Here is a 15,952-nt window from a genome sequence, read left to right as displayed (position 1 = left end):
GTGTGCTACTTTTAAGAGGACAGTTTTGACAGAGGTTGAAAACTACTGTTCTGTGACAGGCTGCAATTTCAATGTTGCCTTCAGGTTCCCAGCAAGGCCAGGGGCAGGGCAGCCGGTTCAAATGTCCTCCAGCCACACCTGCCCTGCGAAACACCCGCCCAGTGCTCACTCTCTTGGGCGACTGACTGATGTGCTCCCCAAGATGCAGAGGTCCATGCGGGAGAGCAGACGACACTTCCCCAGACAATGTGGATATTCTGTGTTCTATTTGTGCTGGTTTTCCCCAGAATTGAAGGGAGAGGGGTGTCTTGCTGCTGGTATCCTGCCTGGCAGCTCCCTCAGGCACACAAAACCATCCACCTCTGCTGTAATAAATAAAATCCCTCAGCAAGGAACATGCGCAGGCAAGCAGGACACCCTGGCGATGCTTCCCGCGTTCAAAAAGGTCAAAGCAGCCTAAACAGGCCATACAACAACAGATAGAAAACAAAGCCTACATGTGGTGCTGCCTAGTGCTCTGTCTGCCAAACTGCCATCTCTCAGACCGCTTTGCTCTTGTGATTAACAGCCCTGGTCCCTGAACACATTTACTGGGGTACAAGCAGCAGTGCAAGAAGCCCCTTTTACCTCCAGTTCCTGGCTGTCTCCGTTCCACATCGGCGCCTGGGAGGGCAGCGCGTTCTGGAGGTGAGAGCAGCTTTCCTTAAGGCTCCTTTGCAGTGGTCACAGAGAGAAACCTGCCGATTGCAAAATGCATATCTTTGGTATCTAAGTAAATTTTTCCTGATGTATTTTGGATTCTGGGCATTCCCCACACTAAATGAAGGAAATGTAAATAACACGGCAAACATTTCTCTAGCCATAGCCCAGAGCTGTGCTCAGAACTGCTCCGGCTGTTGTAGTAATTAGCATAAGCAAATTGCTAAATTGTATGCTGTGATAAAATGATGGATTACAGCATGGAAGAAATCATTAACACATTGATTAGCAGCACATGCCTTCAAAACCACCATCTAAGCAAATTCTGAGGATTGTGGGAGCTTTGTAAATGTTACAAGTGCTGCCTTCCACAAGCAAGAATCAGGTAATATTAAAAACACCGAAGTACCAAAATTAAATTTTAACTATTAAAGTTGATTCTCAAATGGTTTCTATACTTACTGCAGCTGTTCACGTGGGGTTCCTGTCCTGTGTGTCCCTGTGCTCGCAGGGGAAGGGGCTGTGACAGTGTCTGCTGGAGGCAGGATCTGACACTCCAGGAGCCGCCTCCAGGTCTCCCGGTGTACGTTCCCTTTCTTTTGTATCTCTAACTCTGCTGTACATATTTTAAGCATTACACGGCGGTGGATGGAGCTATGGTGAGTTCATACCATGCAATGTATACCTCTGAGCAGAAAAAAAAGGATCATTTAATTAGTTAGAGCATGGATGGTAACATTTTTTTTGCAGCATAGCTTTGCTTTGAATGTGGTAGGAATTTGGTTTTGTTTTTTATTAAAGGAAATGTTTCCCTGGACTTACATATTGAAAAGATCTCTTGCCCAAAGTCTATGTGGTTCACTGGCAGCTTCTGCTGCCAGGTATTCGCTCGCAGTGGCTGTAATAATCAAAGCAGCCTGTTATTGCCAAAGCTAATAGCAGTAGGCTTCGCTTCTTATTCAACACAATTGCTCAGTAGTTTATAAAATTACTCATTTGAATAGGTTTCCTTTTATAAGGATTAACAGGCCAATCTCATCCCTCCTCCCCACATCAACCCCCCCTGGCTTGTTTTAAATAAGACAAGACACACATATTGAATTTTAATACATCATTGTAACAAAAACGCGTGTGTCAATAGTGGCTAGCTGCTGCGAGAAAGGAACACAGGAGCCTACCCCATGGCTCTGTGTCAGCATGTTTACCTAATCCCAGAGGATTCCCAAATTCATTATCAGCAGAACATAAAATCAACACCAAGCTGTGATTTTACTTACTGACTTGGGTACTGAAGAAAATTATACCTATAGGCCTTGCCGTGGGTTTACTGCCAGAAAATGTGAACACTCAGAACCATGATGGTGGGAGGACAGACCCACGAGCAGAGCCTCAAGGTGCAGGGGCACGAGAGGCTCCGTCTGGGTTGCAGGAACGCTCAGCTCTGTCCCTCCCAACCAGTGCGGTCCAGAGAACAACCTCCCCTGGGAAAGGTCTGGTTACCACATCTTGGACCTGGGGAGGGCTCTGTTTGCTCCCTGCATCCTTCTGCCTGCGTCTTCTGGCACTTCTAACACTTCCCTCCCAGTGCATGCACAATGCTCTGTGCCAGCTCTTGCCTGTGTTTTTTTCTTTATTTCTGACAATATTCTGTCTTCTAAAAGGTGATGGTCTCCTCTGTCAGCTGATCACCCAGTGGGACCAAAGGTTTAGACCCCACAGCACATGGCCAGATCATTAAATATGTTCCTGTGTCCTACAGTGGACTGGATGGGAAGAAGAGAGAGAGATCTGAAAAATGTTTGCATTTGTTTTGCCAGAGATGAATATCAGGGATTCCCTGTTTCACTGTCAGATTAAATCACAGACATGGAAACTAGTGACCAGCGATTTCAGCGTCTGCATCTGTAAATGAAAGAGAGTTTCAATAAGAGGGTAATTTATTTCATCTAATCAACCCACTGATTTGTGGTATGAATCCATTCAGTAAAATGCCCTTTTAATAAGCAAAATAATACCTTTGAAAATCGAAAGATTTGCAGATATGATCTTGAGTTCCTACCTCAGTTCCTGCTGCAAGGCAGTTCTCAGAAATCAGAGACAACGCGTTCTTCTCCAAGGACAGTCCATGTTACAAGTGCCTGGTGGCATACTTAACTGCTCACTGCTTCTCTCCCAAAATCGAGCATCTCATTGGATTTTTTTTTTTAGACTAATTAGGCAATTTTATACATAGTTCCAAGAGTACCTCTCAGGACAGCATTAATTTTAATAGCATCTTAAAATGACAAATTCAAGATATGCCACTAACAGTGAATATATGTAGTTAATGGATTTTCTACTTACTTGGCACTACATTTGTCATAGCAGTGGTCCTGTTCTGGCACCATTCTCATCCATTCTTCTGCTGCTGATTTTTATATCATAACATATCTTTCACGAGCAGTATAATCTCTGCATTGCCATACAGGCAATGCTACATACTTAACAAACTCTTCATAAACATTTACATCAGCAGCTGTGTGTGTTACACATCAAATGTTCTTTTCTGGAGGAGTCTGTGGTTTCATTTACTATTACATTAAATCATCTCCCAGAAACAGTCTGAGAAATATCCCTCCCAAATTTAAGTGTCGTAACTTCCGCAAACAGCCTTCACCTAACCAGACATAGGGAACTCTCTCGGTTCTTTGTCAGCCATAAGGAATGCTCAGGCTGCAGGCAATGCTGATGAAAAACACAGCAGCCAGCCCCTCTTGGACCAGCCACACTAACGGTCTAATAGCACAGGTCCCTGTTTTCCTATTTTTAGCAGGATCTTCCCGTTTTTGTCTTTCTTCAGGGAGTCTGTGCCACCTGACACTGGGGCTGTTTGAAGACACCTGCTGCTTCACAGTGACACCAAGCAGTACTGTACTTCTTTCATTTGTCTTCCAACCCCTTCGAATTAGCAAAGCTGGTTTGTTAAGACTAGACTTTTGTGTACTTACTTAAATAGGGTTTGCACCTAAAAGCTATGCAAGAGCAGAAACAAATTTTGCTGCTATTAGTCCCAGAATAATGTAGACATTGAAAATCTGAAACCAAGGAAGAATAGTTATATGGTCCAGTTACATTTGGGTGGTTTCCTTTGAGTACTTACACAATTTTTTTGGTACTACACTTCGTGCTAGCAGTAGCCAAGAACAGCACAAGACTGTGGAGTTAAAACTACTCGCTGTGCTCTCCAGCATTCTGTAACTATTTGGTTATCCGCTAAACCATGACACTTGTGTTCCTTCTTTGGAATGGAGTCATTTGGAATGACTCTTCCCAGCCAGCACCTGCCCACAGTGCCCAGCAGCCAACACCTACGGCAGCAACAGGGATTTTGAAACACAACTTCTCCCCAGGCACAAGGCTGTAACATCGTGGTGGACTAGACACGAGAGTCAATGAAATCCTCATTCCACCAAAGGCAATGCCAATCTACCTCTGACTTCAATGGAGCAAGTCTTCCTCCCAGCCCACTGTCTCTCCGATCAGATTTCTCTTGTCATCCATTCCATTTTTCCAAACCTCTTCCAAACATTTTCAGAGGAAATTAACTGATTTCATCTCTTCTAGTTTTAACATTCTGTAATGTGATTGTATTCTTTGTCCTAAAAGGAAACTCCGACAGTATACTTTTCAGGTTTTCCATCTTGCAGAGTTCATCTTTGTAAGAATCAATAAAGGTCATACTATTTAAAAATGTATAGCCTGAGGAGAGTGCAGAAAAGACCACAGAACTGCTCAGTGTTTCCACAGTGATGCATGTTTTTGTTTCGGTTTGTTTGTTGTTTTTGGTTTCGTTGGTTTGTTGGGTTTTTTTCAGCAGCAGATGGTACGGCTGACATCTGCAAAAGCAAAGGGCACAGCTGGGTTACATCTCAGGTTATGGAAAGCAACAACATCTACTATGTGTCACCTGTTTGGACTACATAATTCATCTTTCCCTGAGAACAAAGTGCTTCCCCTATGCATAGAAAATGACTGTGTGTTTCCTATTAATGACGAAAGTGATGCTTTGTGCCCCACTGGGGACAGAAGAGCAAGAGCCTGTAATATTAACAATCAGTTACAACATTCATAACAAAAAGCAATGCTACCAACCTTCAATGTGTTTTCTACATTCTGGAATTAAAACCCTTTTCATGAAAGACATTAACCTAAAAGCAATTACCAGTATTTTCACAAAAAAGCAACACCTTTTTTTCCCTGGGAATTCATATGTTTCAGTGCCACACCGTTTTTTAAAGTAATGGCGATGTTTGCGTTGAGGATGCTGCAGATGAGGTCTTGGCCTGGCTGGAGCACTGTGGGGTCAGCGAGGGCTGGGGGAGAGGGGTCCCCATGTGCCACACGTCCAGGCGGCACCAGCAAAGTGCCACCACCACTATCCCTCCCCAGCTGGCTGCAGGTACTGGCAGCCCTTTGACCCAAATGGACAGGAAAGCAGCTTTCCGTCCGGAGGAAAGAGTTAGCAAGCAAACCTCAAGAAAGCATCCAGTAAGTTTCCAAGCACTGAGCAGAAACTGGTGAATTTTACATCACACTAATTGTATTCTTCCTGGCTTTACTGTCCAGCACTGCTGAAAAGGCCTTTTTATAGCTCTGTTGTGATTCAGCCTGTGCCAAGTGCTTCCCAGTCTGGATTCCACCCCAGGTATTCTACTTCTGTGCATTACTTGAATGTACTGACCCAATATATACACGAGATAAGGGACATCTGCAGAGAATGATATTCCTGAATGCAGAACAAACAATTGATGCTGTCATGTACTCTAATCTCTGCACCGGTTCTGTGCGTGAAGAGCAGCTGATAATGCAATTTGGTGTTTCCGTGGAAGCAGGCAGAGGGCATGCACTTTCAGAGGAAAAGATGCCATGACTGCAAGAGCACCCCAAAGTTCACTCCCACCCCTTTATTTGTACTCTATTAAAGATACCCTGAATGTGTGCTTTCTGCCAGGGACTGTTCTGCATGTTGGTGATAATGTTGCCTTGTTCAGAGGGGTCAGCAAGAACAGTACAGAGTATTTTCCAATTAAATGGTCAGAATTACTTAGCTGAGACTTTTTGTTTTAAAAAAAGAAAAAACTTGCTTAATGTCACAGCAAAACAAGATCTCTGGCTTGATTCAGGCTTGCATCTAAAAACAAAAAGGGCAACAGTATGAATAGCATCCTGTCCTTGGAGTGGGAAATAAACCCAAAAGCATGGTTATGCCTTTCTTAACTATCTCCAGATTTTAACTCCTGGTGTCATAGTTCAGCACTGAGGTGCTCATGCCCTGAGCATTTCTTATTTTTCATCTGATGTATCGCATAGTCTCAGCAGTATAGCACTTCACAGCTTGATGTGAAACTGTTGGACTGCTCACAGCTTTCAAGAGCGTCCAGGAAATCCTACAAAACAGGAATGCGATTGGATACAAGCAATAAAATATAAATGACTCATACTACAGCAGTCTAACCACTGTCTTGTTATCATTTTATATATAGCTGATAATAGTAACTATCAAAAGGGTAATACTACACCATTAGACAAGTGATCCCCATCCCCTAAATCAAAGAGGTAGTTGATGCCCAGCTCATGGAGGCTAACGATCAGGAGAAAGGACAACAAGGAACAAAAAAGCAGGATTTTCATGCATAGCTCTTGCCTGGGGGTGTCCTTGGCCTCTAGAAATAAGGAAAGCTCTCCCCATTCTTACTTGTCAAAGCAAGACCTCTGGGATTACAGAACTGAAAAATAGGACTGGGGGCACCCTGGGCATCCTCCTCAAGCAAGAAATCAAGCCATTTGCCTGTAATCTCAACAGAAAAATGGGATCTTTATTAGCAAGTCGCTATAACTTCCATTAAGGGCATCTCAACACTGAAAGGAAAATAGATGTATTTTGGCAGCCCAGTGACTTCAGAGCCAGTACTGTCTCCAGCAGTACCGGGAGCGAGGGCTCCACGACGGCGTCCTCCACAGCTACAGAGCAAGACCCTGTGTCCCCGGGGACAGATCAGTGCACTGACCGACACCACAAGGCATTTGAGGAGCTGCAGGGTAATCTCTGGCTGTTTTTCCTGTCTTCTCTGTTGGACAGAAAAACTTTTCCAAAGCAACTAACTCTATGCAGTAGACTGATAATGGCCTACAGGGTGGGATAAGAGCAGGAAGCAATAAATTGTCTGGCTGATTAATACTATCATTAAATAATAGCAATATGTATTTCAGAGCCTCACTTTGCAGTGAGGCAGACTGCTCATTTCATGCTCTTGGTTCACTCTCTCCTTACAACAAGCCTGCACCTTACCTTGTGTTACCCTCTATGATGTTCTTGAGCACTCACTCTTACTGCTGGTTAAGCATGAGGAATAACGGACAACTGAGTGTAACTATCAAAAGTGACGCTATCAGACACAGCACGGGTTTCACAATAAGCATTATGTGCCATCAGCATTCATTCTGTTTGAAAGGCAGTTTCTGCCTTTGCGCACTCCCGCAAGAAGCCTGGCAGCAGGGCACGGGAGGGAGGCGGGAGAGACTTCACCTGACATTGTCACTTCATTAGGAGAGCAGCCCCTGCTAGCGGGAAGAAGGCTGTTTCAGTGAGGGGGGTCAGGGGGACACCCTCTCCCTGGCTTTGAAGGCAAGGATCTCCTGCTTGGCTGGGATGTACCAGCTCCCAGGCCGCAACCCCTGCAAGGGGAATGGGGCCAGTGAAAAGCACCTTCGGGGGCTGCAGCAGGAGCTTTCCTCAACCTCGTCCTCACCCAGGTGGGACACAGCAACGGGCTCCCGTGTCTGAGGAATGCTGCGAGCTCCTGGCCATCTTTCAGCCAGAATCAGTGAGAGCTGCAGCAGAGGCTCCTGGTCTCCACCTCTCCCTGAAATGGCCAGCGAACCCGTCCTGAGGAGAAACGTGTGTAGGGCTCTCGAATATTTGCCCCCTGGGCAGATTTAACTGGGTTTGAGGTGCCCATCATCATCCCAGCGCAGCTCCCTGTAAAAGGCAGGGACATGCTGCTGACTCCAAGAGCCACATAATCATAATAAATGCATTTGCTGGAAGAAATTAAAAAACAACAGGTGTCCTTCAGAGCCCTCAATGACTGTTAAAGGAATTTACATTTGTGAATAAACAGCAATAGAAATTATTTGTCTGACAGCTTCTCATTATTAAAATTAAGGCCCTGCTTAATCCTGCCAGTGTCAGTGGGACCCAAGATGACCTGCTAAGTGCTGGTCACAAAAGTTAATGTTGCTTAAGGGAAGCTTTAATGGAAGCCGAACATTTTTTAAACTATGGTACAAAAATATTTTGGAATTGTCTTTGTGGCTGCTGAAGTCAATGGCAAAATCCCACAGCTTTCCGTGACACAACCAAGCAGAACTTTTAGAGACGGTCTACAAAGGCAACATTGCGTTTTTGGGACCGGGAGGAATTTTGGTCCTAAACTCTCAGATGTGCTCCACCAAACAGTGCCCAGGCTGCACATCCACTTGGAGAAAATTCCTTCTCTGCTGCACAGCCTTCCTACCACCCTGACAAGCCTTTTTTTCCTCTGCCTGCAAAATGAGGATGCGAGTGGTCATCTGTACTTCCAATGAGCATTTAAATTTTAATAGACTGGGAAATTTTTCCCTAGTGTTGTTAAATTACCCAGTTTGAGGTAAAAGATATCCCACAATGCCATAATTTCGAGGAAGACCTTAAATTCAAACCCTGATCACTTAGCAGAGACCATACGCCACATATGTTCAATGAGACTTACTGGGAGCAACTTTAAGTAAATAGGGAAGGTTTTATGCTGACTAGCTTTCTTTTTTGTTTTTTAAATATACCTAACTGGTACAAAAGTCAAGGATTGATAGGTAAAACAATGCATTTGCAGTAGATTTGTCAAAATGTAAAAATATTGATTTTTGAAGAAGCTTACCCACAGTGTAAAAGTAAGTTAAATTTAAAATCAATAGGGACAGATCAGGACTTCTCTAGCTATATAATTGTTACAATAACAGAGCCTTTAACACATAAAAGTCCTGTACATCAGATGACAAAAATAGATTAAACTTTTTACTTCAATTTTAAACGACAAGGTAAAAACATCAATTATCTGTCACTCTAAAATTTGAACAGCAGAGTGTATTATTTTTCCACAGACGTTATTTTCCAGAGATACTATTTTTGAGAGTACCAAATGTCCCCATCCATGCCCGTCACGCTCACGCGGTGACACTCAGCCCCTGCTGTACCAACACAGGGCCACACGGCTCCATCCTGGGGGAGACGCTCGTGTCCCGGCAGCGCAGACAAACACCAGCCTGACGAACTTTACAGCTTGTTTTGTGGCCACCTCCAAACGCTTTTCCCCTGCCCGGAAGCCGTGAGCACAAACTCCAGAGCCGCATTTGCTCGTACAGGTGTTCTTAAGAGGGCAGGAGGTGGTGTTGCCCAGGACTCAGCACTCCTGATGGAGTTTCTCACCTCCCGTTGTTCACCACTGTGGTTTAGCAATGGGATAACTCTGTTCTGAGCCTTTTTGCTAAATTACATGACACCGTTAGGATAATATGTCCTTATTTACTTTTTCCCTCCAGGGTGCACCTGGAGACATAGTCCTTCAATAATGTCTTTGCTACTCCTGGATCCCTATTACACCTGCTCTCATCTTTTTCTCCTCTTGTTTTTCAGTGATTCCAGCAAGTTTCTAGCGTAACTCCTTGCTCAATCAAGTTGTCCTCCAGCATTTCTCTCCAATTGCTTTATCTTTGTGATGTCTGCTCGAGTTAAGCTAGAGCTAATAGAAGAGTATGATTTCCCAGGGAACAGCAGACACGGCCGCTACTCTGACCTTACCCCACCTTTCCTGGAGATTTTGACCCGATAGCTCTAAATGTCTCCTTGTCTCAGATCATTTAACGAGGACAGCGCTACCTCTCAGGCACTTTTTTCTACCGGTAAGAATTATATAAGCATTCTGTGATTTATTAAATTCTGTTACCGACCTACAGAAATACTCTTTATTATTTAAAGATATCCTGGGTCTGACCATGGGGAGGAAATGGGCAGATGATCAATCAGCCTTGCAGCTGGTCTGAGAGCTCTGGCGTGGTGGGTGTTAGCAGGAAGAGACAGGACAAAAGTTTGTTTTCCAAATGGCTGCCTGTGGCACCGGCAGCCACACAATCAGCCACAACTTGCTGGTGAGACAAGGCTGGCAGCTATTCCCCTTGGGTCTGAGGAAAGATTGCTTTAAATACTTACGATGGGCTTTCAGACCAGATATTTTTCACAACAGTTATCCTATTCATGAGAAGTTGCTCAAATGAGACTTTCCAATTGCTATGTGGGAGGAAGCATTTGGCAACCGGACAGAGAAAAACAGATTCATTTTTTTTTTTTAGGAGATGCTTTATCCCCAAAGTACAATTGTTTTGTCACACGTTTCTTTTATTCTCTCAAGGTTGAAAAGTTTTTGGCAGCAATAACTGTAGAGCTTGCAAAAGACACGGTTACCAGCACAGTGTGTCAGATGAACCTAATGAGACAGATCCTTGGCGTCTGTAAGCGGGTACAGCTCTGCTGACAACGGTACAGCAAGACTGATTTACACCTGCAGAAGGTAAGATCCAATATGTTTTATTTAAACTTGGAGGTTGCAGTTGTAGCTCTGAATGCAGCTTAATGGCTCATGTCTTTCCTCTGTTTCAATACTGTGTATGATGCCATTTCTATGAACTGTGGTAATGGGATATTAAACCATTACAATAGTTTTGGTTGGCTTCTTCTTTCTCTTCATCTTTTTATTGGAATTATTCATGCAATTGCATGTAAATAGATTTCTTATACAGCTCTTGATGTAAAATGACTTTTTAATGGTATTTTTGTTGCATCTGCTCCAGTTGATGATTAGGCCTGAGAACAGGAAACCTTCTCAGTACAGTTTCCTGACTTGAGGCTGGTAATGGTCCTGGTGCTCAAAGGACTGGACACACGCAAACGTTGAGCCCATCAGCCTGATCTGTGTCAGTGCCAGTGCACTATTGTGGATGCAAAAAATACCTTCTCAGTTGCATGCGAACTGCGCTGTCTCAAGCAGCACGAAAGAATATTTCCCTCCATAGCAAATGAGATTTTACTGACTGCGTCATACTGGTCGTGACATCATGCGACTATTGGCTCCTCTTGACCTGATAGATGGAGAGTCTAAATATTTTACTGAATATACTCAACATTCACATATGCAAAACTGGGAATTTCCCTATGCAGGCAAATGCAGAATCTGACAATGCAGCTTTGTGCTCACTTCTACTTCTAAAGATGTACCCAAACAGTTGCAAACATTGCTAAACTGACACGCATGAACGTGTCACATATATGCAGAGGTTTTACATAAACAATAAGAGATATGGGGACGTACTCTACAGGTTCAGTCGTTCTGTGTTGCTCCCTGGTAATCCATGCTTAGGGAAAGCGGACTCTATGGCCTGTTCAGTTTTCCTGGAAAGGCAGGTCTCCCATTTTCACAGCTTTTCCTTAGTAGCAAGGTAATTATTGGGTCCTAGGTATTAAGCAGGGAAAAAAAAATTAAAAATCTATTTTTCATATTTATTAAAATCCCACAGTGTGTAGGCTCTCTAAAGAGCCATTAAGTGATGAGTTCTTTACACAAAATTTAATTTAACTAATTTCCTTATAAAATTCCCCATACAGTGCTTCCTAAAATGTTTACCAGTGCAATAAACCATTACAGGGATTCTTTTAAGTCATTTGCCTCCAGACAAAATAAGACATTTTGATTTCTGCTGTCTAATAAATGAAGTGCTACAATTCTAAACTTAATATCTGGCATTGTCATTATTTTTCCTTGCTTTACATCCTTCCTGGAGGTTCACTATGACATGAAAAGATAAATTGTTGTAATACTTTCTGCACATAGGGAAACATTAATTTTTTCCTCCAAGTTTGTCTTTCAAGATGACTTACTGTAGGTTGCCTCTTTTTATTTTCCCAAGTATATGTAGTTTATAAAAGCCTGACCTCTAATTAGAGGCTAATTTAACAGACTTGAGAAATGTTCTGTAACAAATGAGAAATGTGGATTTTTGGACAGAGCCCCACTGGCTGTGAATGAGCCTTGTCCTTGAAGAGTCTAACAGACATGAGATTTCTTAGTTTATTTAAAACATTGATGCTTTTAAATTTGAGCTAATCTATCATTTTCTTGTATTTGTGATTATCCTAAAAGAGAACTTGCCAATCTCTTATACTATAGTATAATGACTCCCCATCATCACAAATAATATTTGAATTGATGCAATTGAGAATCATGTCAGCACTTTTCAGACTGGACACTTCGGCAGCTCATCGTTATTTTACAGTTGACCAAAGTACCCAAGTTTACTGTCTCCAAGCAGTTTGTAGCAAAAGTCCCTCCAGTCTCTGATACTACGTCTATCTGGTGGGACGCAGATGCTGACACCTGGGACATCCTTGCGCCTCCTTTGGAAAGGACCCCAGTGGTTATCACCCATCCCTCATTTCACTCCCCCCTTAGGAGCCACTGCCAGCACCAACTCTGCCAGATATTTCAGCTGGGATCACCAGCCGCTGTCAGCGCCGTGACACATCAGGTCTCTGTGACCTTAAACTGGGGGCAGAGATACACACTGGGAAAAAGTCCATTTCGTGATCTTACAGTCTCTTCTCAGTCTTGCCCTCCAAACACCAGAAAAAATAAATGGCTGATCTCAGACACGGTTCCCATGTCTCTCTATGAAGACTTATTGCTACAGAGCTGTTCAACCATTCTAGCTGCATTCATTCATTCATCACATATTATGTCACTTATCTCTTAGCTTCTTGAAGCATTACAGTTTTAAGACTCATTATATGAGCTGTAAATACATTTGACGCAGTTTCCCTGCTACTGAAAATAAAACACAGTTTGGAAATGGAAAAAAGCACTAAGCCCAAGCACACTCTGTATAAATAATATCATACTATACCAATGATACTCTGGAAAAAAACAAATGCAAATGTTAACGGAGTTTCATTACCATCATCTACTGTGAACTGGTACAACTCCACTGGTTGTGGTGGAAAGGACTGGCTTGTAGCACTGGCTATAGAAGTCAGGATAGGCACCCACTGGAATCACCACCTTCTGTTTCCAAACAGTGGGTGAGTGGTGACTGGTCTTGCCATCTTCTCATAAGCACTGGTCAGCTTTACATAAAGTGGATGCTTCCACATTTTTTTGCTTCTCAGGTTTTTCTACCTTTGAACGTCTCCCTTACAGCTGGCAATATATCATCTAGGCTGCAAAATCTCTTCAAAGAGTAGCAGTACTCTTGCTAGAGAGTTAGGATCCTATCAGGTCAGACTTCAGATTGGGAAACTTTACAGAATAAACATTAGTTATTAATGAATTTTACCCTTGAGAACACCACTGCAAATTTCACACAAGAGCCTGGATGGATCATTAACCACACATCTTCATTTTAACACTGTTTGAAACCTACTAGTGGAGTGAAATCACAGAAAAAAAATATGCAGAGCATCATTCCTCACTTTCAAGAACACTATTTTCCAGCAGATTATGCCACCAAAGCACCATCCAGATGTTATTGCAGCCCCTTCAGGTCTTTATACATATGTCTCAATGCAGAGAAACTCAAGCTGAATACATAACAGCAATTACAAGACATCTGCAGCACCCCTCATTCCATTTGAAAATTCTTCAGCTATTCTGTCTCAGGTTTGGTTTTGTTATTTAAACATGATTTGGCAAAATAAATACAATCAGAGATCAGATCAACACTTTTTGTTGAAATGCACTCTTTTAGTTATTTGAAGGTATATATTGCTCCCTGCTTCATTGGATTTCATTTCCGTGTTAGCGACTGTTTGTGGTATTCATTTAAATCTTGTACTTCACATCTTAGTATCAATCTTTATTTCTCCTGTCCTTGATCAGGAATCCCAAAGTTAAAAGATTCTCTAATCTCAGCAGCACAGTCTCCTCGTGCTTGTCATATATATTAGACTGATCTCTGAGAAGCACAAACTGCTCCTCCCTGGGAGAAGGCTGATGGTGAAGATACTTCTCCCTTCGGCTCATCACTAGGGCTTTTCTCAGGGACTCCTTCTGTACATGTTCAAACTTACTTTGTAGATTTGAATCTTGCTCACACTCCCAGAATACATATCAAAGCAGCCCTTTGGGTCAAAGATCCAGAGGAGGACACGGTCCCCTCCCATGGGGCCAGCTGTGACAGCCCCAGGCTCCCAGGGGACAGCTTGCGGCTGAAGTGATGCTCCCCACGCGCTGGATTTCACAGCCATCCCAAACCCAGCGAGAGCAGCGTAACCACAGCCCACTCACCCATCCTACAGCAACCTCGCACAGCCAGCTGTCCCTGTCCCTGTGCAGACTGTCACTCAATGCTGCTCACACTGTTCACCGGGGCAACAGCAAGCGATACAGCAACAGAATCGAGGGAAAGCAGCTGAGTTCTGGAGACGGAGATCTACTCTGGATCTGGCCTCAGATATCAAGTACTCAAAGTAACACTCTGGTGGTGAAGTTAATGAAAAACACAAAATCCTCTTCCTTCCATAGACTACTGCTATTCATTGTGCTCCAAAACGGGCTGTGCATTTTTTGACACACCAAGGGCTTGACTGAGAACATAAAATATTCCTGAACAAGGTAAACTTGTCTGCCCTAGAAGAATACTAGGGAGAGTCTAATTGTAGAGAAACATAACACAAGCAGTGAGTAGACATAGACTTCTGCATCTACATTTAATCAGACCAAGGAGTTCAGAGCTGTCGGGTAGCACTGAGAAAGGGCTTCATCAGAATTTAACTTAAAATGATCCATCAAGAGAGAAGCAAGCAGGTTAGGGTGCCTTCCACTCATTTCACTGGGATCACCCATCTGCTGTAGGGTATTTTGAGGACAGCAATACCCTTCTCTTCTCCAGTCTCTTCATTACCCTTTACCTGTGGCTCTCGCTGCCCTGTGTCAGCTACGCAGGTGCACCAGGTTGGGTTTGTCCTCCCCTACACTTCCCTATTTAAAGCCATGACATCTGACATTTTGGAGGACTCAAAACAGAATCAAAAGAACAACAGCCTAGTTTAAATGCAATAGTGGAAACAACATAGAATGAACATTCATGACTGCTGTGGCCAGCCTAAGCCAGCGCCTGTCTTTCCAGCAGGCATCCAACAACCTACGCACTGGTGACTGGGCTTCAGTCTGTCCTAGTAGCTTCTGAATGAACTTTTCTGGCACCTTCTGTTGTGGCAGTTACTCATCATTCCCTTTTTTCCCCTCATCTAAACTGTATGAGCTCAACAACAACCCTTTCGCTACTGAACATGGGATTTGCTTTTCTCCCTTCAGCCTAATATGCAAACAGCATGGCTGTCATTTTAAAAAGAGCCCGGTAACAAATCTATAGGAAGAATATGCAGTATTACCAAGAGCTCCACAAACTTCATTAGATCTCTAAAAAGCTCATAATCTACCACAAATACATACCTGACCCATCATTCTTGATGTCTGGTTTTGAAAAACATCATCTTTGGGAAAGTCCATGGTGAATAATTAGAGGTGAAAGAAACCACTGCCCAGCCAAACATTTCCAAAAGCAGTTTGTTGGTGCTGAAAGCAGCCATAGGTACTTCCAGGTGCTTTTTGGTGTGTCTGTTGTGCTAGGGCCCAGGTGCTGTAAATCACAAAAGGAGATTTACTAATTAGCTAATTAGGAGATTAGCTAACATATATTTTCTTTACAAGCAGTGCCTCTATGGTTCAAAGTCCTGCAAAATATCATAGCCTGGAGGGAGTTACTTTTCTATAAGCATGCAGAATAATTGCTTTGTAGCCAGAATCTCTGATGTGAAAATGAGTTTTTTCTTCTTATTTCATTGCTCCTTTTATTAGGACACACACTACTCCTTGTCCCAGCAGGCAAAGTCATGCATTTGTCAGAGGTGACCTTCTGGGAGCAACCCCATTTACTTATCTATCTGTCATACAGGATATAAGAGCTGGGGAGCCTGCCTGCTGTTTTACAGAAAATAGCATTAATCATTCAAAAGAGCATCTTATTATCCTTATATTAAACTATGTGAATAGCACCTAATGGGGGAGCAGAGAAAGGTAATGTCGTCAGCTGAAACCTGGGGAGCTGAACCTGCTGGCAACTCGATCTCTTG

The 15,952-nt window shown here is 43.2% G+C and overlaps 1 protein-coding gene across 13 annotated transcripts in view; it reads right to left on the bottom strand.

Moving 5' to 3' along the window:
* LOC102088507 (acyl-coenzyme A synthetase ACSM4, mitochondrial) overlaps positions 1 to 15,952 on the bottom strand; it is a 164,663-nt gene that overhangs the window by 62,135 nt on the left and 86,576 nt on the right. For 12 of the 13 annotated variants that reach the window (XR_010466344.1, XR_010466345.1, XR_010466346.1 and 9 more), the window contains 5 exons: positions 15,273 to 15,459; positions 11,139 to 11,279; positions 1,522 to 4,574; positions 1,162 to 1,386; positions 628 to 737 (listed from right to left, as the gene is read on the bottom strand). The gene's annotated coding sequence lies outside the window, so the exon portion shown is untranslated. The remainder of the gene's footprint in view (positions 1 to 627; positions 738 to 1,161; positions 1,387 to 1,521; positions 4,575 to 11,138; positions 11,280 to 15,272; positions 15,460 to 15,952) is intronic. The other variant, XM_065031046.1, reaches the window with a different exon arrangement.

This window comes from Columba livia, chromosome 15 (assembly GCF_036013475.1).
Source record: "Columba livia isolate bColLiv1 breed racing homer chromosome 15, bColLiv1.pat.W.v2, whole genome shotgun sequence".
NCBI lineage: Eukaryota > Metazoa > Chordata > Aves > Columbiformes > Columbidae > Columba > Columba livia.
The sequence above is the reverse complement of the archived record's forward strand: the minus strand, read 5'-3'. Positions and strand labels throughout refer to the sequence as shown.